At 45.0% G+C, this 24,961-nt stretch overlaps 1 protein-coding gene across 1 annotated transcript in view; it reads right to left on the bottom strand.

Moving 5' to 3' along the window:
* Positions 1-3,319, bottom strand: part of LOC144772604 (sarcolipin) — a 31,177-nt gene extending 27,858 nt beyond the window's left edge. The window contains exon 1 of the mRNA XM_078657039.1: positions 3,240-3,319. The gene's annotated coding sequence lies outside the window, so the exon portion shown is untranslated. The remainder of the gene's footprint in view (positions 1-3,239) is intronic.
* Positions 3,320-24,961: the final 21,642 nt, after the last annotated feature.

Below are 24,961 nucleotides of genomic sequence, written 5' to 3'. Positions count from 1 at the left end.
CTCCTGAGAAGCTCGCTTGTAATGATGTGAAATAAACAGGCTAGTATGTCATGTGTAGGTGGATTTCCCATAAGTAGAGGATTGTAAGAATCATTTTTCATAGTGTTGATGTCACAACAGTGAATGACTTAAGGGGTATTTAATCAGTGCATTATTTGAGTATTGGAAACCAGCATTCTCACTGCTTGCCGACAGGCAGAAGCAAGGTTCTTCCACTTTTGTCAGCCTAGGAGTTCTGAGCCCACAGTTGTGAGTCACATGGTTTGAGTTGCTTCCCAGTGCTGCTGGTGAGGTTAACAGAGGAGGACAGCTGCAGAGTGTTCACTATTGGGAGCAGCTGTGACTAGTAGACATTTTTCCTCCTTACTGCGACCATGTGCCTGAAGCATTTTCCAGTTGATTTTACATGTACCTTACAAACGTTTTTTTATTGCAGGGTATTGTGTTTGCTGTTGATTAATACTGCCTTTGGAATTCAGTTGTTCATCTGCCTGGTCGTTTCAGGTCCAGTTCCGAAAAGATGTCCAAAGTATCATATGTCAGAAGTGGATACTGTTGTAACCATTTAGTAACTTTTCGATTTGATGATTCCCCTGGTGCGCTAATGAGCGAGGGTGGGTAGGACCATCAGTGAGCTGAGCGGTGTGATGAGGGTGAGGACAGCTTTTTTGGTAGAGAAGGACGAGGGAGGTGGCAGAGGGCATCACTGGAGACAAGGCTGTTTCTCTTTAGGGGTAGGACATAAATTCGGACTGAGGACAAAAGACAAACAGATGTTTGTGTTTGGAGAAGACCTATAATGTGCTGGAAGGAGGACTACGTCACTGAGGCCAAATATTAATTTTGGCTGGATGGGGATGGGTTATAGTGTGGGACAGAAGTAAGTATTTTTGTATGGGAGTGTGGTATAAGGGAAGAGAAGGAGATGGGAAGGAGAGACCATGTTGTTAGGGGTGGGGATTGGTAGAGAGGCTTTGAGAGTAACAGGAGACACTAATGTTATGATAAGGGTGAGTCCCTATTAACAACCCTCTACTGCACTGCTTGCTAGTGGCAATAATTCCGGAGAAGGGTGTTGTTTCTTAAGAAGTGGTATAGCCAACATAGAGTTGAGGAAGTATTAAACACCTACCACTCAGGGATCTTATACTCTACCCAAAAAGCTGTCCTCATCTTCATCCCACCCCTCAGCTCCCTAATGGCTCTACCCACCCACCTCAAGAGGCCTCTGTGGCTCTTCCCTATTAGTGCACTTGGGGAATCTTCAAATCAAATGGTTATAGAATGGTTCAAATGGCATGCACTACTGGTATATGATACTCTGGATGTCTTCTTCTGAACTGGACTTTAAATGATCAGGAGAAAGAAAGTGAATACCAAAGGCAGTATTAATCAACAGCAAAAATAACACACTACATTCATAACCAGTTAGAAGATAAAATTGAAATCATTTGGAAAATCTTTCAGACACATGGTCACAGTGAGGAGTAAAAATGTCTACTTGTTACAGCTGCTCCCAAGCAGGAGATTCTGCAGCTGTCCTCCTCCGTTCACCTCACCAGCAGCACTGGGAAGCGGCTCAACCCATGTGACTCACGTCTGTGGGCTCAGAAGACCTCCTAGGCTGACAAGAGTGGAGGAACCTTGCTTCTGCTGTTGGTAGGCAGTAAGAATACTGTTTCCTAATATTCGGATTACGCACTGATGTTATTCGGTTGGGCAGCTGTACGAGGCAAGGGCCAGATGTAATGTGAACAACTGAAGTCATCTTCCAAATGTAGTCTTTGAAAGTGTCCTGTCTAATTTTGGGAAAGTTAATGTTTCTGTTAGAATGCTATCAGGTATGATAAGCCAATCAAATCACTGCTTCTGTAATTCCAGTATGAAAATCTCTTTTGTGGCATAAGAAGATTCTTTAAATTCGGTTATTTGTTCACTGACATGTGTTGACAAGGTGGACCCTCAGTCCTAAGTCAAGACTTGCCAGGGTAACACTCTTCTCTATTAGCAGCAGATCAGCAGTTCCTACTACCCATCAGCTGTCTAGTTCATATTCGATGTTTGTTGTGGCTTTTGACTTTATACACTGGTCTGCTCTGGTCCAAACCAAGGAGAATGCTTGAACTGGGCTAACACTATAGCAGGGATATATTTTTGTTAAAGTCTGACACTGCCTTTGCTGTAAACACTTAATACCAACCCCACGGTCTAGGCTGCTGAGGGTTTATTTTGGAAGGTTTGCTGAAGAAAAACATCTCCAGAGTGTGTGTTCGCCTTCCTGGGAATTGGTAAACTGATTTCCAATAAGACCCCTGGTTAAAGTTGGCCATTTCAGATCTGTGAAGGCAGAAAGTCATATTCAATCCATGTCTGAAGCTAAATCAACTCTAAATATTGTCCTAAAAACCTTGAAGGAAAAAAGACGGTAGCATACTCAAGAAATTCTATATTTCATGCATGCATTATTCGTGAGTCCTAAGTAAACAGTTAAAATTAAAGGAAATAGAAAATAGTTCCTGAAAAAGAACATACTTTCTGCTTTTCAAAACAAATTCCTGAGGCAGCTTGCACAGTTAATGGAACACACATGGCCCAGATATATTTCTTAGAGTATGCATGTTTGTTTAAAATGGAACAGCTGCTCTGTCCATGGTGGTTCAGTGACCAACGCCTCCAGCCCACGATTCTGTGTTTGACCTCCTAATCACAGCTGCAAATCCCGGTGGGTCAATAAAATGAGAACCACTAAGTTGGGTAACAGTAAACCTCTGCTATTCAGCGCCAAGATTCCCCTAGAGGTGACTATAAATGCACTGTATGTTTGCTTGCGATGTTAAGTTCTTGGCATGATACCCAGTGTGGTACAACTCCTCCTTCAAAGTGGCAAATTAGATAAATCACGTAAACAGATGGTTTCTCACGCTCCCTATACAATGACAGCTACACATGATATAGTTTGAAGCTGTGGAAGAGATAACTTTGTCGGTCTTCATACCAATGCAGACCAGTCACCCCTTCCAAAAAGAGCACCTTGACCCGCCCCCCACTGTCACAACAAGCACTGGACAAGCTATTGGCCGCATGAGTTTAGCATGAAGTAATTTCACTCGCAAACACTCTTCAGCATTTAACAAGAGACTTAAAGAAAGCCAGAGCCTTCTTACACAGCCTGTAAAGCCCTCGCTGAAATGCACAATATGTTTAAAGTGAATCCGCGGAGCCCAGAGGGTGGAGGTTACCTGGAAAGGATGTCCGGTGCGTCTGCCTTGGAGACCCCAGGTCACAGTGGACCCTCCTGTGTCTGCCCTGTCTTCCTGCCAGTGCTATGTGGATCCCAGATCCGTGTCATGGAGCTAAAGTAGGCGGAGGAGGGGGCAAGACGTGTGGCACGAAATCTGATGAGGTCGATGAAGATTAAAAAAGGCACGAGGCACGTTCGACGTCTGGAGGACTGGCCTGCGCGAGCCTTGTTACAGGGACTGCGTTACTTACCCAGCTCGGTGCGCGAGGCGCGCTCACTTCAAGAGGCCCAGTGCTTTTCACGGGAGTTTCAAATGTTATGTCTAAGGTTGGGGAAACGTCAAATTCTATGTCTTATACATAAGTACAAGGCGCGCAAGTCACGTAAGACTCATCAGGCAGCACTTTACCACTGCTATTTAAGACAATGTTTACAGTGAAGCTTAAAGCGAAACTACAACTCCCAGAATGCAACTTTCCGCAGTGCTTAGAAAAGCATAACAGTCTAAAATTGTCACACATGACATGCAATCATTTGATGATGCTATGCTTTCATTTTTGGCTGCAGGCTGTAACCTGGCGTAATTATTTAGACTTTCAGCTTTTTATCTTTCATGTTTCTCCACCACACAAGCTCCCTTTGATGACCACCGACTTCCTGCTGTCCACAAGCCCAAGACTGGCTTCCCTTCCTTGGATTAGGGTTTCAATGGGGCAGATTTCCCGCCGGGCCTACATTCAGAAGAAACCGCCCAGTCATCTGTTGTGATCAGGTGTCAGGAAAACACTGTACTCTAGACCTTCATACTTAATATCCTGCTGCTTGCGCCAATGTCCAGGCCCTAAGAATTCCACAACTGCAAACACATTTCCCAAACCTTGATGGGCGCCGAGCAGCCGGAGGTTGTTGCATGGGCAATGTAGCATCGTGCTACAAATAATCACACACTCTGATTGCATTATACTGGAGCTTTATTTAATACATCCTACTCATGCCCTGTCCCTACTCTAACTAACTTCCCCTCGCTCCGGCTCCTCCTCTAGCTGCCCTCCCCTGTCTCCACCCACAACCACTAGTCTGCTAACTCCACAACATCTCCCCCTTTTGTAACAAAACAAATGAAAACTCTGACTTCTTAGTCCATTTCTGCAATAAGTCTTCTGGGTGGACGGGTGTCCCGATGAGGTCGTGGCGACTTGACACTCGGACCAATGCTGTTCGGTGTTTCATTGACAGGACTAATGTTCTCGCAATCATCTGTCCGTGGTTCAGCCGAACCAGGACTGGCTACTTCACTAGATGCAGTTTCAGTGGTGTCTTGTGATAGTTTCTTGAAGTGTGAAATGTTTCTGGTGATTCGCCGCTGCTCCGATTCGGCAGTCAACATAGTTCCTTTCCGTTTTGTGATTACTAGCGGTTCATCCTTGAAAGGGCAGTCAGTCTTCCTCTGCTGCTCTTGTCTGACAAGTACCTGGTCCCCTTCATGTAACGAGAGTGACCTTGCTCTCCTCCGTCGATCTGCGTATGACTTCATCTTGTCTTTTCGGTGTTTGTCAGTCACCATCATCTCTTGATGTTCTCGAGCAGGTGACACTGATGGTCGTAAGGCCCCTTCCCACGTTGGAATGCGCTTCCGCATGGGACGTCCCAGCATGAGAGTCGCTGGGCATTGCCCTGTGGTTGCATGAGGGGTTGTTCGGTAGGCTCGGAGGACCTCATTGAGGGCTACTTGTAAGTCCTTTCCCTCCGCCGTGGCATGCTGAAAAGTCTTTTTAAGCGTGGCCATGAATCTTTCGATTGTTCCATTGGCCTGTGGCCAAAGGGGCGTAATCTTGCGGTGGTGGAAATCTAGATGTTTTGCAAACGCTGCAAAGTCTTGTTCATTGAATGGGGGCCCATTGTCCGTTTTCACTTTGGAGGGAACTCCCCAAGCCGCAAAGACTTCATCAAGCACCTTGAGAGTGCTCGCGGCATTAGTCGATGGTACAAAGTGTGCAAAGGGATATCTGGAATATTCATCAATGATGGCCAACACATATTTGCCCGATGACAAGGGTCCATAGAAATCAATGGCAATCTCTTGCCACACTCCCGGTGGAAGGGGGGTCATGTTCAATGGTGCTGGAGGATCATTTTTGCTTGTGAGCTGACAGAGGTGACAATCCTTCAAAGTGGCTTCCACCATTTGGTCAAGGTATGGAAACCATACCCGCTCTCTCAGTGCACGCTTGGTTGATACAATACCCCGATGTCCTTCATGAGCAAGTGCAACTACTCCTTGTCTCAGTTTGGTAGGAATCACAATTCGCTGGTCTCTCAGCAGTATGCCATCAGTGGTGGCAGGCAGTTCACTGCATACATGTTGGAAAGCTTGCATTTCCTGTTTGAGGAGTGGATCAGTTTCTTCATCCTTAGAATCGTGTCTCCACCTGTTGTGTCGAATTCGGCGTAAGACCTTCTGCATGACAATGTCTTGGGACGTACTTTCTCGGATGGTGTCCATTGGAATGGCAGGAGGGAGAGCTTGATCTGTCATAAAATGTATGTATTCTTCCGCAATGGAGGGATTAGAGGCTGACGATGCAAGTGGATGTCTAGACATGTAGTCAGCCGGGTTTTCTTACTTCCCCGGCTTGTGGACGATGGTGAATGTGTATTCCTGTAACCTTAGGCCCCACCTCTCAATTCTTGGGGGCATCTTGGATCGGGGATTTCCGTAAATGGTGACAAGGGCTTGGTGGTCTGTAATTAGAGTGAAGTGCTTACCATATATGAAAACATGAAAATGTTCACATGCCCACACTACGGCAAGGCTTTCCTTCTCGGGCTGCGAGTATGCCCTCTCCGGGTCAGTTAGGCTGCGACTCGCATAAGCAATGATTCGACGTTGATCTGAATCGTTGTCATACTGTGCCAGGATGGCTCCAAGCCCAACGGGGCTGGCATCCACAGTTATTTCCGTTTTTCGTTGTGGATTGAAGTATGACAAGTGATCTGCAGTTGCCACCGCCTTCTTGATTTCTTTGAATGCTTTCTCACATTGGGGAGTCCATTCAAACGGTTGACCCTGTTTGGTCAAGAGGCGGAGGGGGTGGCTGATCGTCGCATAGTCCTGTATATACCGAGCACAGTAACTGGCCATCCCGAGGAATGACCGGAGTTCATTGACGTCTTGAGGACTCTTGGTGTTATTCAGAGTCCCAATTTTGTCGGGGTCAGGTTTCATGCCAGCACCGGAGAAGATATGACCAAAGAATTTTAATGTGTCTTGATGAAATTCATATTTGTCCCTGTTCAGGGTCAGGTTTGCTTCTAGTAGTGCGTGACAGACACGATTGAGTGCAATGTCATGTTCTCGTAGATCAGAGCCATACACAAGGATGTCATCACTATAGTTGAGCGTATTGGGAATGTTCTGGATGACTTGTCTAATAGCTTCTTGAAATATTTCAGCTGCTGATGAAACTCCAAAACTGAGCCTCTTATATCTAAACAACCCAAGATGAGTTGCAAATGTGGTGATGTATCTGGATTTTGCCTCTAGTTCCAGTTGATGGTATCCCTTATTTAAGTCCAATTTGGAGAACACCTTCGCCCCGTTGAGAGCTGAGATCATGTCGCTCAAGTGTGGTCCTGGATGTCTCTCTCTCTCAATTGCAGTATTGGGCAAACGCATGTCTACACAGAGTCTGACTTTGTTGGCGGTGCCCTTTTTGGGGACAATGACTACTGGAGATACCCATGGTGTTGGGCCTTCGGTGCGCTCGATGATGTCAGCGGCTAGCAGGTCCTGGAGTTCTTCTTCCACCGCGGTCTGTAAATGGAATGGCACCCTTCGTGGATGCTGAGCAACTGGCCTGACTTGTTCGTTGATGTGCAGCCGCACTTGACAGTCCTTTAACTTGCCTAGCCCTTGAAATAGTCTGGGGAACTGACGGGTCACGTCTTGGTTTCCACTAACTTTGAAAAGAATTTCCACTAGGTGAAGGCGTTCTGCTGTCGGTAAGCTCAACAGACAGTCTGCTTCGGGGCCTTTGATGACGTGGATGACTGCCGAAATGGTTGTGTCTTCATGTTGAAGTGTTGTCGAGAACTTCCCCAGGCAAGGAAGTGGCTTCTTGGCCATCCATGTGAAGACTCTGACGGGTGCGAACGACAGAGGGGGACGCGGACTCATTCTTTCATATTCAGTGACTGGAATATAGTTCAGAGACGCACCTGAGTCCAGTACAAATTTGGTGTCGTGATTGCCAACCTTGATGTCTAGCCTCGGATATGTTTTGAGCTGATCTGGATCCGCAGCTAAGTTCAAATATTCAATAGTATATACAGAGTCTCTGGATGACGGCCTGTACTCCTTGGACTGTGATCTCCGGTCCCACCTGGACCGACGTGACTCCCTGCTGGAGTGTGACGACCCTGACGACAGCTCAGTTTGGTCTTGAACCGCTCGTGCATGGTATCTTCGGCTATCAGATCGGGACGTTCGTGAGGTACCTCCTCGTGGCTCAGGCTGAACTGTCCTGTTGGTTCCACCTCTTCTCTCTTTGTGGTACTCCCCGCACATTGCTTCAAAATGATTGGTTCTGCCGCATTTCCGGCATTTCTGACCCATGGCCGGGCAGCTATCCACATGGGGGTAATCATACCCACACCGAAAACATTTCCTTATATTTTCAGATCTTCTTTCTTTCTTCCATGGTTCTCGCCGTTGATGTCGTGATTGTTCTTGACGAGATGACGGGCGTGACCTCCACTGCTTTTCTCTCGAGCCTCTTCGCTGGTCACTTCTGGCGTGCACACGTCGCACTAACTCGCGACTCCCTTTGTGCCCTGTTTCGATAGCAGCTGCATGCTCCTCCGCTTGATCAAAGATCCGAGTCATCTCCTCGATCTCATCTAGTGTATGTTCTTTCCTCAGCAACCGTCTCCTCAGTTGGTCGGAGTGACAACCATCAATTATTTGTGATTTTACTGCAGCATCAGTAGAGAAGTTATCAAATGCACAATGCTTGGCTAGTCTCCTCAGTCGCATCATGAAAGCACTCATCGGTTCTTCCTTCCCTTGACGCGCTGAGTGGAAGGTGTGTCGTTCATAGTCGACGTTCTTTTTGTGAAGGAACCTTTTGTTCAGTGCGTCACGCACTTTGTCATATGTGTCCGCCTCTGTGGCAGGAAGATCCTTAATTATTTTAACAATTTCCCGCCCCGCCAAGTTACGCAGGGCAATCAACTTCTTTTTATCTTCAGTCACTTCTGATCCTTCGATATAGTCTTCGAATTCTTCGAGCCATTCTTGCCATTTGGGGCCCATGGTTCCCCCAGTGGTCACTTTGAGGGGCTCGGGCGCTCGCAGGTGTGACCCGCCTGGGACCGTAGGCTTGACATCTGCCGCCCGGCGATCGTCATCAGACATCGATGCAGTGTTCGTTTATGTTTCTATCACGCTCACTTGGTCTCGCCAATGCTTGTTTATTTTCAGCTACCACTGCTTATTTTCTTTGCCAATGCTTGATTATTTTCAGGTACCAATGCTTGTTTGTTGTGGGTACCCATGCTTGTTTCTTTATAAATGCTTGTTTGTTAGCCAATGCTTGTTTGTTATACCGGTGCCTGACTTCAAAATGGCCGCCTTTACTTTGCACAGGGTTGTCCTTCCCAGATGCCTGACTTCAAAATGGCCGCCGTCACTGCAGGCATACACGAGGCTGGCTCTCCAGGCTCATTCATTCGGGGGCACTCAGGACTCACCGGCGGTCGGCTTCTGGGGCAGTCCACGCCAGGATTCACTCCTCCTCAGCCACCATGGACATCAGGTGAGATCGGGGTGGGCTCCCAGCTCACCTCCATAGTTCCCGCTCTCTCTCTCGCCGACAACCTGCTAAGCCTCACGCATCGGGCGTGAGATTCTCCGATGCTGGGATTCCTCGAGCTCCGTCCTGAGCTCAGTTTCTGTTGCGTTCGTTGGCGCCTGCCAGCGGATCCTTCAGGGGCACTCCCCTTTACTTTGAGCACCTCTCCTTCACTGTGGGGCGCAGGGCAGAGCCGGGGTGGGCACCCAACCTCTGTTACAGTCGGGGCACATCAAATCACACGCATCAAGCGTGAGTCCCGTTTTGGCGAGAGTGCGCGTTTCTTTTCTGCCGACGCTCTGGCACTCGTTTTCCGGTTCCTTTGGGCCTCAGGCGATCCCCTGGCTCTGGGGAGAGGGTCACTCACTGCTGGCCTTTTTCTTTGGGCGGTACACAGCTCCACACAGCAGCGTTCTCCTTCTTGAGACACCGCTCGGGACAGGGTGTTCTTGCTAGGGTTCTGGGGCACTGGGCATGCCTATCCCACCCTCGTCGCCAGTTGTAGCATCGTGCTACAAATAATCACACACTCTGATTGCATTATACTGGAGCTTTATTTAATACATCCTACTCATGCCCTGTCCCTACTCTAACTAACTTCCCCTCGCTCCGGCTCCTCCTCTTCCTGCCCTCCCCTGTCTCCACCCACAACCACTAGTCTGCTAACTTCACAACATCCAAGACGAGATGGATTCTGGGCGTTGACATTGTTATCAATTAGGGATGGGCAGGAGAAGGGCGATGATACCCATGGCTTCGTCTTGTGGTTCCCGCGGCAATGCCCGTGCTACCACAAAACCTAGCGATCTTGAATGCGACTGCAGGAATAGAAAATAACAAGCACTGGCAAACCCAGCAATTCTGGCATTATCTTCCGAACTTTTGACTTTGCCAGTGCTTACTTTATGAAAATGTGTGTATGAAGATACGTGGTACATGAGTAGTCCCCATTGCAGTATTTGGGCAGTGGTGGTACCTCACGTAATAAAACAAACATTGTTTAATACAATCTAAAATCTTTTCTGTCTTGGTCCAAAGGTCGCCAAGTGCTTAGCCAGGATCAGACTGGAGGACAGGTAAGGGGCCCAGGCATCAAAATAAAGGTGCCCCCATCAGCTAAACAAGTGTCCCAAGTTTGCAAATTGGGGCAGTTATGAACTTGTAAATACACACTGTATAAGTGTTTTGCAAAGTGTTGAAGATTGGACAGATTTGAGCTTGCTGCAGGTAATGTTTGTTTTAATATCAGTGAAATCAACAGTAAAAACTCGACCAGCGGACCATAAAACAGGCCCCCAAAAAGCCCAAAAAATTACCCACTCACTGACCTGTCAGACAAGGCCATCAGGTACTGCCTGATTGCCTTAAAGGCCACTCCCACCTGTGCTCAGCCTCTTTTTTGGTTGGTGCGGCATACTGGGAGGGAACATTCCTTTTACTACTCGTCAACAAGGCTTCACATCAGGGACAATGCTGACATCTCTCTGAGGTATTATTAGGAATTTGTAATGAACTCCAACAGGCAATGTCCCAGGAAAGCCGCCTGGTTCACCACCGACCTCCGAGAATCCAGGCACACGTGCCGACGTCTTGAGACAGAATAGAGGAACAGCAAAATCTCTGAAGCACTCACCGCCTACAAAACCGCTGTGACTGAACACCACCAATGCATCAGATCCACAAAGAGGAACTTCATCCAGGACAGAATCCTCTTCAACTCCAGCAACACTAAGTAACACTTCAGCATCATATAAGAATTCCCCAAACCCCCCAGCGAAACCTCAGATGCCCCTCCCTCCCAGGACCTCTGCAACAAACTCAGCTCCTACTTCCATCACAGATCAAGGCTCTCTACGACAACTTCAACAAACAGAACCAAGGCACCATCACTACTCCCACCACCGGCAACGCCAGCCAGACTACCATAACCGCCTGGTCCCCTGTCACCACAGAAGACACCGCAAAGACCATGAGAAGCATACACGCAGAAGCCCCAACCGACCCCTGCCCGCCTCACATCTTCCACAGAGACGCCGCCGCCATAGCACCCGAACTACGACGTACCATCAACTTCACCTTCGAAACCGGCACTTTCACCGATGACTGGAAACGCGTAGAAGTTATGCCTCTCCTCAATAAGCCCTCTGCAGACCCGGCAGACCTAAAAAACTACAGACCCATCCCTCTCCTCCTCTTCGCAGCCAAAGTCACTAAGAAGATCGTCAACATCCATCTCACAAACTTCATAGAATCCAACTCGAACCGCTACACCTCCCAATCCGGACTCCGCAGCAACCACCGAACCAAGACCGCACTCTTAGCCGTCACAGACAACATCCGTACTCTCCTCGACCAGGGCCACACGGCTGCCCTCATCCTACTAGACCTCTCAGCAGCCTTCTACACTGTCTCCCACCACACACTTATCGCCAAATTCACAATGCTGGCATACAGAGAATTGCCCTAGATTGGATCTGCTACTTCCTCACTGGATGAACCCAAAGAATCAGACTCCCGCCCTTCTTCTCAGAGCCCAGAGAGATCAGCTGTGGAGTACTCCAAGGATCCTCGCTCAGCCCCACGCTCTTCAACATTTACATGGCCCCCCTCGTTACCATCATCAGAAAACACAAAATCAGCCTAGTATCCTACACTGACGACACCCAGCTCATCCTCTTCCTCATCAAGGAACCTGACGACACAAGACACAGCTTCCGGGAAGGAATGAAAGATGTCGCATCCTAGATGAGCAGCAGCTGCCTGAAGCTCAACTTGGAGAAAACAGAAGTTTTTGTCCTCAGGTCCCCCCTTCCACATGGGACAACACCTGGTGGCCAACCGCCCTCGGCAACCCTCCCATACCCACAGACTAAGCCTGAAACCTTAGCATCATACTCGACTCCACCCTCACCATGAACCAACAGATCAACACCGTTTCCTCCACATGCTTCAATACCCTCCGCATCCTCTGCAAGACCTTCAAGTGGACCCCCGTGAATCCAGAAAGACCGTCACCCACGCACTCATAACCAGCAGATTGGACTTCGGGAATACCCTCTACGCTGGGATCAACAAATCTCTGCTTTCAAATGTCTTTTATCTGTAGTTTTTTATTCCTCTCGCTAAAGTATTTATTGTAGATTCTGTGTAAATATATCAATTTGTATTTTAGACTTGACCATGCTTTTGTAACTACTGGATGAATGTTGTCCTTCCTCTGTACCACCGTCCCAATAAAAAAAAAAGGATCAACAAATCTCTACTCCGCAACCTCCAGACCTTCCAGAACACTGCAGCCTGACTTGTCCTCTGTACCCCATGACAATACCTCCATTGGCTCCCAGTCGAAAAGGGAGTGACCTTCAAGCTGCTTACCCACGCCTACAAATCCCTCCACAACACCGGAACCCAATACCTTAACAAAAGAATACCCTTCTATGCACCCAAGAGAAACCTCCACTTCGCCGACCTTGCCCTGGCTGAAATCCCACACATCTGCAGAGCCAGAACGGGAGGAAGAGTCTTCTACTATATCACGGTCAAAACCTGGAACGAACTCCCCCTCAGCTTCAGATGATCCCCCACTCTGCAAGCATTCAAGAAGAGCCTCAAGACCTGGCTCTACGGATGAGACAGAGCTGCACGAATCCCCACTCCCCCAGCGCCTTGAGACCCTCACGGGTGACCAGCACGCTTCACAAATCCCTGATTGAGTGATTGAATCAAGAAAACAAAAGACACGTTTTGACCCTTTGGTCTTGTACACAACCTCCGAGAGACTGCTGTTCCTCCATGCTTTCTCAAGACGTCGGCACGTGTGTCTGGATTCTCGGAGGTCGGTGGTGAACCAGGTGGGTTTTGTAGGACGTTACCTGTCGGAGTTCAATACAAATTCTTAATAATACCTCAGAGAGATGGCAGAGTCGTCCCTGATGTGAAGCCTTGTTGACAAGAAGAAAAAGGAATGCGGAGGGGGTGTATCAATTGGTCAATATCCAACCTGGGGAGTGATGGAGATGAAATAATCCATCATTTGCCATGGAATGTGCTGAATTGAGGCAACAACAGATTTCTCTAAACTGCAATGTATAGAAGATGCCGTTTTGAAAAACTTGGTTTCACTGCCCCAGTCGTGCTCTAACTATAATTGTGACACGGAGGTGAGACCTCCTTATATCAGTGATAACATTTGTATCTACCTATATCAGTGATAACATTTGTGTTGCACCAATTGCGATGGGGCACTGGGTTTGGCGTAAGGAGACTCTTTCATGGACTAGAGATATTGTAAATGATGTTTTTAAATTAGAATGCGTGAACAATATCAGTTGGTTAAAATATGTCCAATCCAACCTTAAGGCGGTTGGTTTACACCACCTTTACGAAGACCCAACGATGTGTCGGTCCATCTCTAAGAAATAGTTGAAAATCCAATTGCTGATCCAGTTACAGGCAAGAAGGCAGGATATTAATCTTAAACTGTCGACAGTTAGAGCATATCACGCTGTTCTGAGTATAACATTGATTAATGCGAATTAAATCTATCTATCGTTTGCTGCAAATCTTCAGCACAGATATATTTTAATTAAATTTTGCTAAAATGATATTCCCTTGATGTTAGGTTTTCCTTCTGAAACCTATGTGAAATCCGAACTGCCACCTTGTCCTTGTGACAAGCGATCTATCCAGAATGAGCTTAATTTTTTGTTCTTCTGCAAATTCTATGACAAAGAAAGAAAAATATTTATTGTCCCCCTTATGTGCAAAGTGAATTTCAAACAGTGTTGTTGGCCTTATATTATCTCCAGTTGTTGTCTGATTCCTTTACATGTTTTTCTTTGGCCTCCTTCTTTTTATCTGCCTTGAGAAAAAGAAGATTACATTGTCATTATGATAGTTAAACTGTAAATCCAGCTATTGAGTTGTGCAGTAACTGTGTGTACATTTATGAATTATCATCCCTTTTTAAACTATGAATAACTTTTATTCTAATTTTAGTCCTTTTAGTAAACCTGTCATAATGCATGTAATTTTAAATTGTAATAACAGTGGAAATTGATGTGTTTGTAGAATACTCTTATGCCATCATTGTGTTGGCGAAATAAAGTTATTTCTGACTGACTGAGACAACAACAGCTTAAAGCACAAAGGGTTTAAAAGAACGGACACCAGTTTTAAGTATGGCAGGAAAAAGGAACAAATAAGTCTTTCTACTCTTGATTCGAAATCGTGCCTCACATGTCCATGTGTGTGACAAGGTTTATCTAATTAATATAATTTCGAAAAGGAGAGATAGAGAATCTTTTTAAAGTAAGCATCTATGCTGGCCTCGAACCTCTGCTGATGGTGCATTACAACTAAGCATATGTACCTCTATCAGTATACATACTATACGACAAACACATAATGAAATGTTAGCTGAACACTGTTAACAACAAGTATATTAAAACACAGCAAAAAGTATAGGGCCGTCCCCGCCACTCTATTTGTAGTAAACTGTACAAACCAACACTCAGCTACTGACTTTGTTACATTGCCCACAAGAGCACAATACAAGTCCTAGCAATTTAGACTACTCCATTATCTAAAACGCCCCGTCCGAGTGATATTGTCATAGTCAGTCCCTACGTGGATACCTGAAAAGTTGTAAAACTTCTGCTAGTGGGTAAAAGGTATTTATCAGTAGCGTCATCCCAATTGACAGGCCACTGAGAATGACGGATTCCACAAGAAAAACTCTATTGAATTTAGGGTTGTGAAACAAACCGTGAACATAATTACTGCCTGTAAAAATGGACATATGGAATATCCTTATTTACTATAGATCCCAAGAAGTACTGCACACTGTAAACAATAACAAGCTGGGCGCTGGTAGGCAAGCATGACTTATGGGTGCATTTGTTTATGTTCTTAAAAAAAGAAAGCCACATCACAAATACCTTTAAAAAGCTGCCACTCTGCATAATTGTTTATGCCACATTAAAGAAAGCTACCCGCTGTCACACTAAATAACGTTCTTTACGTTTCAGAAAATGAATCTTTACGGTGTGAATGTACAGCTAGATTCTGCTTTGCGAAATGCTAAGGAAGGCGGCGAGGTACATCATTTACACAAGCGTCTCTGAACTTGCCAGGGCAGTTGAAGTCCTTGCCTAGCCAGAATGGGTGCAGACACAACATACCTTCCTTTAAAAGTCCGGACACCTGTCGCTGTCTTATACACTTATTATAGCTCGCAGCACGTCTCATGCCCATATACATTTAATCTACAAGACAGCTGGAGGGATCGAGGCTATGGGCTCCTCTCTGAGATGGTGTGCACCCCTTGTTAGTTAGCAATGCCATTCCCAAAGTGTGCCAGTGCAGTGCTTAAAAAACACCCCTGCGCCTTAGCACGCGCCTTCCACCACGGTAAGTGTAATAGCCACCTTTCACCCTGGCAGAGAGCTGTGTGCACAACCTCTGTACAGGAGCACGGGTATATGACACTACACCCAGGCAGAGAACGTCTGAATGTAATTAGGCATTGCGTGCTTCATTTCAGTAAAACACAGTGAGTGTGCCTTCAAATGTAACCACATACATAGGTGCTCTCATCAATTAAAAATGCAGTATTATCTGCAGGGCAAACATTCCTGGCCGGAGTCATATTGCACTTTAATGGATTGACGGACATTTAAGTGCAAAGTAACTCTTGGGCGGGTCTCCTGTGGGGTAGTATGTGTCAGGCAGGCCAGCTATATAGTTATGTATCTATATATTTATTACTTCACTCCTACTGTAGAAGAAGACTTTTTAGTAATGCATGTATACCCTTTCTATATACTTATGTATTTATAAATGTATCACTTTACTCCTACTTTAGAATGAGAACAAGAGAAAAAACAACCCCTTGACTCTCTCCAAAGCACTACTGTTTCACCTTACATCTCTCTCACTATATCATCTACCCCCACTCACCGACTCTCCCAAGCCTCATTCTACTACTATGATCTCCAAAATAAATTTTTTTTGACTCTTCCTCCTTCTATCCCTCCTTGGCTCACCCGCAACCTTATTTTACTACCATGATCTCCCAAGCAACCCTTTCTAAATTCTTCCCTCATGTATCCAAAAAAGCATGTTACTACTATGATCTCCGTAATTCCTTTCTAGAGACTCTTCTCGCTTCCGTTTCTCCTTTTTATTCATCCCAAGACTCATCTTACTGCAATAATCTCCTAAATAACACGTTCTAGACTCTTCCCTCTTCTATTCCTCTCTCCTATTCAGTCCAACTAACTGACTCACATGTCCACCGCTCAAATTAACACATATTTCCCTATCCTAATTCACCACTAATCCTCTTTGGGATCTGGTGCAGCGTGCTACTCGCTGAAAAGCACTCCAACGCCTTGTCAGGGGTATTACTACAATAATTTCGCAAATAACACCTTCTAGATTCTTCCCTCTTCTATCCCTCCATTATCCTATTCAATCCGACTAATAGACTCACATGCCCTCCGCTCAAATGAGCACATATTTCCCTCTACTAACCCACCGCTAATCCTCTTTGGGTTCCGCAGAAAAGCGCTTTGACGCCTCATCAGGGGTAGTAAGCTCTAAATAAATACAAATACAATTACAATAGCTGATAGGTAGGCAACATGTGCATAGCTGATAGGCAGGCTTTCTTTCCCACATTGCCCAGCTCGCTGGAAATAATCAATGGACAGGCGTTCCCTGCAGAGGAAGCAAAAGACACACAAATGATGGACGGAATGCAGAACACATCAAAACATTCACCCCAGTCAAGAGACCGGAGTTAAATCCATCATTTATGCTCGCCATGCCACCCCTGTTTAGACCTGGCCATAGGCAAATCAGTCTTGACCCTGTGCCTCATGGGAACAGTCCAGCCCGAACTGCTAAGCCAGGTCCTCCCTGGACTGGAAACAAGCATCCTAGGACCGGTTTTGGGGTTTCACCCCTCTTCAGCCAGGATAGCTTGAATCTAGTAGCACAGTGAGCCCAGGACCCAGGTCTGGGCATACCCAACGCACTTAGGGCGAGGAAGCAAAATACACACAAATGATGGACGGAATGCAGAACACATCAAAACATTCACCCCAGTCAAGAGACCTGAGTTAAATCCATCATTTATGTGGAGAAGTGTGGCTCAGGGGTTAGAGGCGGCAGACCCGGAAGCTGAGATCGGTCCTGGACCAGGGTTCAATTCCCCTCCTCGGTGGGTCTTGGGCTAAAAATTCCACGGACTCGATAATTCTCGCTCCGGTGCCTTCTCGATTCACGGGTTCACACTCTGCGACTCTGGGCAATAGCTTGCTTAATCTCCACAAAGGCCCCTCGCGGCGGGATGCCTGGCTTTCACCTTGTGGATACCCTGCCGGGTATCTCACAGGGGAATACCAGGACGGGTTCCCTAAGCAAGCGCTTAGATACCGACCTCGGTCAGTGATTTGCGCTATATAAATACATGTACATTTACATTTACATTTATGCTCGCCATGCAGCCCCTGTTTAGACCTGGCCATATGCAAATCAGTTTTGACCCTGTGCCTCATGGGAACAGTCCAGCCCGAACTGCTAAGCCAGGTCCTCCCTGGACTGGAAACAAGCATCCTAGGACCGGTTTCGGGGTTTCACCCCTCTTCAGCCAGGATAGCTTAAATCCAGTGGCACAGTGAGCCCGGGACCCACGTCTGGGGGTGCAGAGCCGGAATATCGACGGGGAAATATCTTGGGACATTAATATTGACGCAAAAATATAGTGGGGAACAAATATCGAAAACAAAAATGTAGTTAACAAGAATATCGACTGACAGGTAAGTAATATCGATTACAAAAATATAGTTGTAAGAAATATTGTTTACAAAAATATAGTTAAAAAAAATATTGATTTATTAATAATGTTATGTATTTTAGTGTTTTTAATGAGAATTGCTTGTTATTTATTATATGTTTTAGAATTGTACTAGTTATTAATTTATTTTAAGTTTAGTTCTGCCTTTTTAGTTCCGTAGCGGGTTAGGGGATTATAGGGGAATAGGGTGGGAAGTAATTTAATTATATAGATTAAATAATAATTTATAGTAGTTAGTTTTTTGTTTTTTATTTGACTTTTGCGCTTTTAGTTCTGTAGCGGTTGTGGGTTTATAGGGGAATAGGGTGGGAAGTAATTTAATTATATACATTTTATTGAATAATGAATGTGTTTATTGATTAATTAATAATAGTTTAATACTTAGTTGTTATTTAATTACAATTAGTCAGTTAATAATTAATTATGTTAATTGTTTAATTAATTTTGGGTGTGTGTTGTGGTGTTTATATGTGTAAATGGTGTGAAGGGTTGTTGCGGGGATTCTGCTCATGCACAGAACTATGCACAGGAAACCAGGACCTCAGTGCATTGTGGTGTACCAAAAAACTCACCTCAGAACTCAGAACCCCTATCCGACTAGCATCAGTGTCTCATTAGCTTTTCGTCCTTAAGCGAAGCTACCAATGATTAGACAACCCAGAACTTGCGACTTAGGGTACTCTCAGGAATGGTGGGAATCAAACACTCTTTTGTTTTTATTCTCATGTACACAACATGAGTAATCAGAAAAGTTTAAAATATTTATTTTAACTACGTGCTCTAAGATGTCGTATTTTGGTTAACATAAGCAGGCATATGATTACAAATAAAACAATCAGCATTGTTACAATTTCATAAAACACATAAGGAGAAATCACGTTACAATGATAGTGGAAACAGGTCCTATAGCGCCTTGTGAACCATCCTCCACTTGCCAGTAACTAGGTTTTATAATAATAGAAGGTTTCTTAGGCTTAATTTGGGAACCCCATACCTTCAAGATCAGCAGAGGTGAATCACATCTCTGGATCAGCAAAGCTCTCTGTCTCTGGAAAGGATATTCTTCCAAAGGCCCGAATCATGCATGCAGTGCAATATTAAAGGCACCAGAATTTCAGTTGGTTGCAGCTGTGTGAGTGTTGTGTCTAGCGTGGGGGCCGATCAACCTGAATAACAGCATACATTGTTATGGTGACCTTGAAGGCTTCTGCACGCAGTGTACAGACTAAGGTTGTGATGTAAGTCTACGGATGTGAAAAACATGCTGTTCTCATGTTAAGAAACTCAAGCAGTTGAACTTACAACAACAATTACATGAAGTGTCGTATGCAAAAGCTGCAAATTGGCAAAATGGCGTTTAACTTCTAATAAGCTTATGCTAACATAGCAATGTGTGCAAGCAAGTCTCTGTCTTCACCACACCCTCCCCTGATCGGACCACATACAAAAAGGGAAGCAATTTAGGAACGCAGAGTTCAAGTTCGAGTGAGACACAACCAAGATCAAAATTTGCCAAACTGGATAATTGGAAGTGAAAAGTTCGAAGCAGCAAGGGGGAAAAAAACCCAAAAAGGGGTCGGCATACTGCCAAGCATGGAGATGGAAAAAAACTTGTCAAGTACAGTACGCGTGTCTATGATGGACAAGTGCCAATTCAATCCATCAGCGTATAGGCACAGTACATTGCAACAGCCTCCAAGAGGAAGTCATTGTTATCATCAGCAAACATTTCAGCCATCCGATTTAACAAAAAGCGAACGAACATACATGTTCTTCGATAGCCGGAGCCTCTAGCACCATCAGAGGACAACTTGCGTGTTCTTCAAGATAACTTTGTGCCAGGAAGTCATGTGCTGCTGCACATATGTCCCAATGACCTAGAACTCCATGCGCAGCTGCAAAGGCCATAATCCCAATAACAGAACAGTCAAACTCATGGGCCACTAAGGGACTCATCAGTCGATCATAATCCGGAGCAGGAGACGCCGTATTGGTGAGACATAAATCCAAAGCCCATTCGAATCTGCAATCCAGGCAATGGAAAACAGGTTGCACGCAAGTGAAGTACGAGAATCTGAAGGATAATCCATAGGCTACACTCAAAGTGGCTAGAGGTGAAGAACTGTAATCTAATCTTCATTCTCAGGGAATACTTACTAATAAAAAAGAACTTGGCACAGAAGCTGAAAATATGAAAAGACATCGTTATTAAATTTAATAAGTGAGGCCACGTCACACAGAAGCCGTAGCAACTGAATGAGGCAGTCTCAGGAGTACAGAGAACAGTGCTTATATATGCTTCAGGGTTACAAAACTCAGCATAAAAGTAAGGGGCAGTCCTTGCTTTTGCAAGCATGCAAAATGCCTAACATTCCTTCTAACACAAGCCGGACAAACCCATAATAAAAGAACCACAACCCATATCATAAACAGACCATAAAAGAAGGAACAGAAACAGATAGAAGTAGGATAAGGCATGTTTGTGTGCAGTAAAACTTTACAATGTCCTGTGCTTTGATCCTCAATCTTGATCAGCTAAAGGGCAGGAACTGGTTTAACAAGCTCAGCTTCAGGCAACAGGGTCAGTTCACTCAGGTCAAACAGGAGTCAGCACAAACTCAAGCTAAGGTGTACGTGTCCTAAAGACTTGTTCAGCTACAGTCATAGGCCTATGTGAGGGAAACCACAAAATGGCTGCATGCACAAAATGGAACCCACGGGTTCAGAATTCACAGAACCTCAGACCCTCCTTTTGCCCTTACATAGGCAATCACTCAGTCTGTGTCTGAATCGATGTCAATATTATCCGTTATTCCCTTCACTAAGGCATTATTACTCAAGTTATCTTTCATGGAACACAAGGGATAGACTTCGTTGGCATAAATAAACATCGTCTGATATGCCCATATAGACCCATTGTAACTAAATGGCAGACCCAAAATAGGGAATACCTCTATCTGTAGTATGTGGCATAAGACCACACACCCAACAATTAGTGGTGTTCATTACTAACTGGTGTTGATGCAGAAGCTGTACAAAGGAACTATTAGTAAACTCTGACCTCCTAACCAGTTCATGTTCAGATAAAATATGGAAAGAATGCGAAGAAGTAGTAGTAGGAAGAGACATAGGTTGGGAGGTGGGTACAGATGTCAATTGGGTAGCAAAAATAACCCAACCCACAAAAGACAACGTCATGCTTAAAAATACTAGAACACATGTTATTAAGAACATATGGACAACAGAAGAAAGTAATGACCACTATTACAAATAAAAGTATCATTTTTCACAACTCTAAGCAGAAAACAAATCCTAAAATTATCTAGTAACATTGTCTTATGGTTCCTATGCATTTCAGTAACTCATTATATGTTCAGGTGAAACAGTGAGGATCCTCATTAATGCTCTCAGATGAAAAGGGATACTCTTCCACAGAGAATGGACTTTATTCCGCTATTACTAACAGAACACTACTTTAAAACAATGCCAGCAAAACAGCAAAAATTTGTCTCCTAACACCCATTATATGCAATCGCACGGAAACCACTTGTGAAACCAACTATGCCCAGAGTCCGTTCAAAACCCTCTCTGGCAGGCTTCTATTGTCCATCAAATCTTCTTTTGTTGTTTTCTTCCGCATGGGTAAGCATGAGCGTAAAATCCGTTACGCTTGCGGATTTTGCGAATTTTCGGTAAATTCACGATCCGCGAACTCCCGCGAATTTACCGTGAATTCGCAAATCCGCGAGCGGTGGATTCCGGGGGCAAAAGTTCAAGCCTTGCTGGCCTGTTGTAACTATTTTACGATGGCGCCGGCAAGCTGCCAGCGCCATCCTAAAATAGTTACTAAGTTAGCTTCAACAGGAAGCTCTAATAGATAAAATAAAGCAGGTGCTCGAGCACCTGCTTTATTTTATCTATTAGAGCTTCCTGTTGAAGCTAATTTAGTAACTATTTTAGGATGGCGCTGGCAGCTTGCCGGTGCCATCGTAAAATAGTTACAACAGGCCAGGCAGGTGTGCCTTCTTCCCAAATATACCATCGAAAATCAGCTGTGATGCTGGACAGAGGCCTTTGCATCCTTGACTTTCACGAGCGCAATCCCCGTGCTGTTCCTGTGGCCAGGAGCTTCTGTATCTTCATTTGCTGCTCTGATCGGTCTCTGACCTTTTATACACACAAGAGGCATGTGCACTCGCATGGAAGCACCGTCCGTTTGGCCCCGCCCACACACTCGCGGTGTGCACCGTCCTCCCGCCATTTACCCACTATGATAGCTCACTCAACGGACCCCTGCGCCCTTCGGCGCGATTGCATAGTACCACACACCTGGTCGCTGTAGACAACTCTCTGGCACTCTAGGCAGCTGTAGTGTAGTAAAAGCACTATACATTTACCCAACGAGGTAGCACTTACTGATTATCCAGTATAAAGTACTCCAGTTCAGTAGAGGTAAGGCACAAAACGGTGGCGTCTTCTTGAATAAATATGAAGGGCAGGGTTCATTCTGGCACGATGGTCCTGGCACAAAAATTAAACCTCAACCGGAAGCACTTACAGATATCAATTAAGCATGTGCCCTAGTTGAAGCTTAAATTCAGTGACTCATTCATCGGCCCAAAAAACAATCGTGAGCGTTGTCAAGGCTGGGCAGATGTGCCTTCTTCCCAAATATACCATCGAAAATCAGCTGTGATGCTGGACAGAGGCCTTTGCATCCTTGACTTTCACGAGCGCAATCCTCGTGCTGTTCCTGTGGCCAGGAGCTTCTGTATCTTCATCTGCTGCTCTGATCGGTCTCTGACCTTTTATACACACAAAAGGCATGTGCACTCGCATGGAAGCCCCGCCCCAAATCCGCAGATCCGCAAAATCCGCGGATTTTGCGGATCCACGTTCCGTGAATACGCAAATCCGCGAATCGTGGATCTGAAAATCCGCCCATGCTTACGCATGGGCCTCTTCGTTCAGGCCTTTCATGAAAATGGTCCTTCTCAGTATCCGTTGGAGTGCCCTCCTGGCAAACACTCGCAGCTTATTTGAAAGTCTCAATGTCTCAAGGCAGTGCACCAATATCTCTTCTCTGCGGCAGGCACTACAGTGTGCTCTCCATTGATCAAGGGCACAGATCATCTCATGCAGACCCAAGTACTATTAATTAGGAAAGAGCAACAGGCTTTCATACTCATCAACATTTTCAGACTCCAACACTCGCTTTTCAGTGTCAGAGGATGCTCGGGCTGCTCTTCCATTTAATCATAGGTACCACAATGTAGTGCCTTTTGCCGGTCTTGGATCCTCCGGTGCACTGCACTTCCGTTGGAGTAAAGGAAAAGGGGGTGTGTGGCCAAAACTCAGGCCAAGGGGCTCAATGGACTGCCTACGGTGAGAGGTTACCAGCACATGACAGGTGAAAAACTAAAGCCTCGAAGCAACAAGGATCCTTCTCTTTTGCTCTTTTGCACTGAAAACTGGTTCGGTGATGTCCAATGCCGTCTGATCGAGCAAGCACAATACTTTGGCGATATTATTGATGGCACGCTGGCGATTGCTGTCTGGGTGCTGGGACTTTTCATCTGTTAGCTGTCGCTAATGGGATTGTGGGTGAGTTCCGCAGGTTATTATAACTTAATCCCGCAGAAGCTAGTGACGTAGGAAATGGGACACATTTGTTATTTTCCTTCAATTTTGTACAAAAACAGTTCATTTAACAAAGGGACTGCAAACAGGTGGCCTGCAATCTTCAAAGGAGTGGCTATACACCATGGAACTATTGTGATCTAAAATACACTGTCATTCTCATAGAATATAAAGACAAAGGCAATAAGCAAAACAGTGCTTCTAATTTCTTCAATTGGGTTTCCATGTGAGAGCATATCCTCTACCATCTAAGGGTAGATAACTATATGAGAATTTTATCTAAATGGATGTCCTCACACATAGTGGCATCATCTAATGGGGTAAACACATTTTTTCTCTCAATGATTAAGTCTAGGTGTTCCTAAATTCCTTATCTAAAACATTTCAAAAGAGAAATCATATGATACAGATTATCAGGGACATGTAGATACCTCCCTTTTAATAACTGTGCATCAAGTGCACTACGCAATACACAGGCTAATAATCAAAATGTGGAAACTTGTCTTATAATAGCATTGAGTCAGTTAACCAGTCCATCACTACCATGACGGTCAGTCTGGAAAACATCAGAGTAGGCCTAAAGAAATTTTTTAAAAACCAGTCTAGTTATACAAAAGGGATTTATACATAATATGGGGGTCTCTGGTACATTACTGCAATCTGGAAGTGTGAACCTAATACAATAATAATAATAAAAGAAGGCTAACTGGTGAAAGGAATATGGAAAAGGGAAAATGGGACTAGGACACAGATAAAAGCCCAAATTACTAGGCACGATGCAACATCAATCAGGGGAAAAAATTAAGCCTTGTTTGCTTTATGGTACAAAGCCATACACTATTCAGGAAGCAGAACAAAACTGACTAATGTAATATAAAAATTAGGTCACCATGCACAAAAGTCACAGATCTATAATTTATCCTTACGTCCAATTCAGGATACATAATTTTAGGGCTGCCTGTTCCTTACAGGAAAGGGGGCAGTAACGTGACTGTAGGTGAAACCTTGTTTCCTGGATATCTTTTTTTATTTTTGTTCAAATACCATTATAGCCAAATTTGACATGCAGTGGTGAAGTGTTGTCTGTCTTGCTCACAGGATGAAAAAATATCATATCTGTGAAATTTAGCGAAATTCACCCAGCTGTTGTACAGGATACACATCGTCATGTATATCCCTTCACCACACAGGTCAACTTGTAATAGTATCATAAGCAGCAACATCAAACAAAAAACATGCAAAAAACCTGCACAAAACGGACATGTCAAGCCATCAGATATACTCGCTGTATATCAAGCACAAAAAGCATAAACAAAACAATAGCATATATAAATGAGCAGTGACGCATAACACCGTGTCAGGTTT

This window comes from Lissotriton helveticus, chromosome 8 (assembly GCF_964261635.1).
Source record: "Lissotriton helveticus chromosome 8, aLisHel1.1, whole genome shotgun sequence".
Lineage (NCBI taxonomy): Eukaryota > Metazoa > Chordata > Amphibia > Caudata > Salamandridae > Lissotriton > Lissotriton helveticus.
The sequence above is the reverse complement of the archived record's forward strand: the minus strand, read 5'-3'. Positions and strand labels throughout refer to the sequence as shown.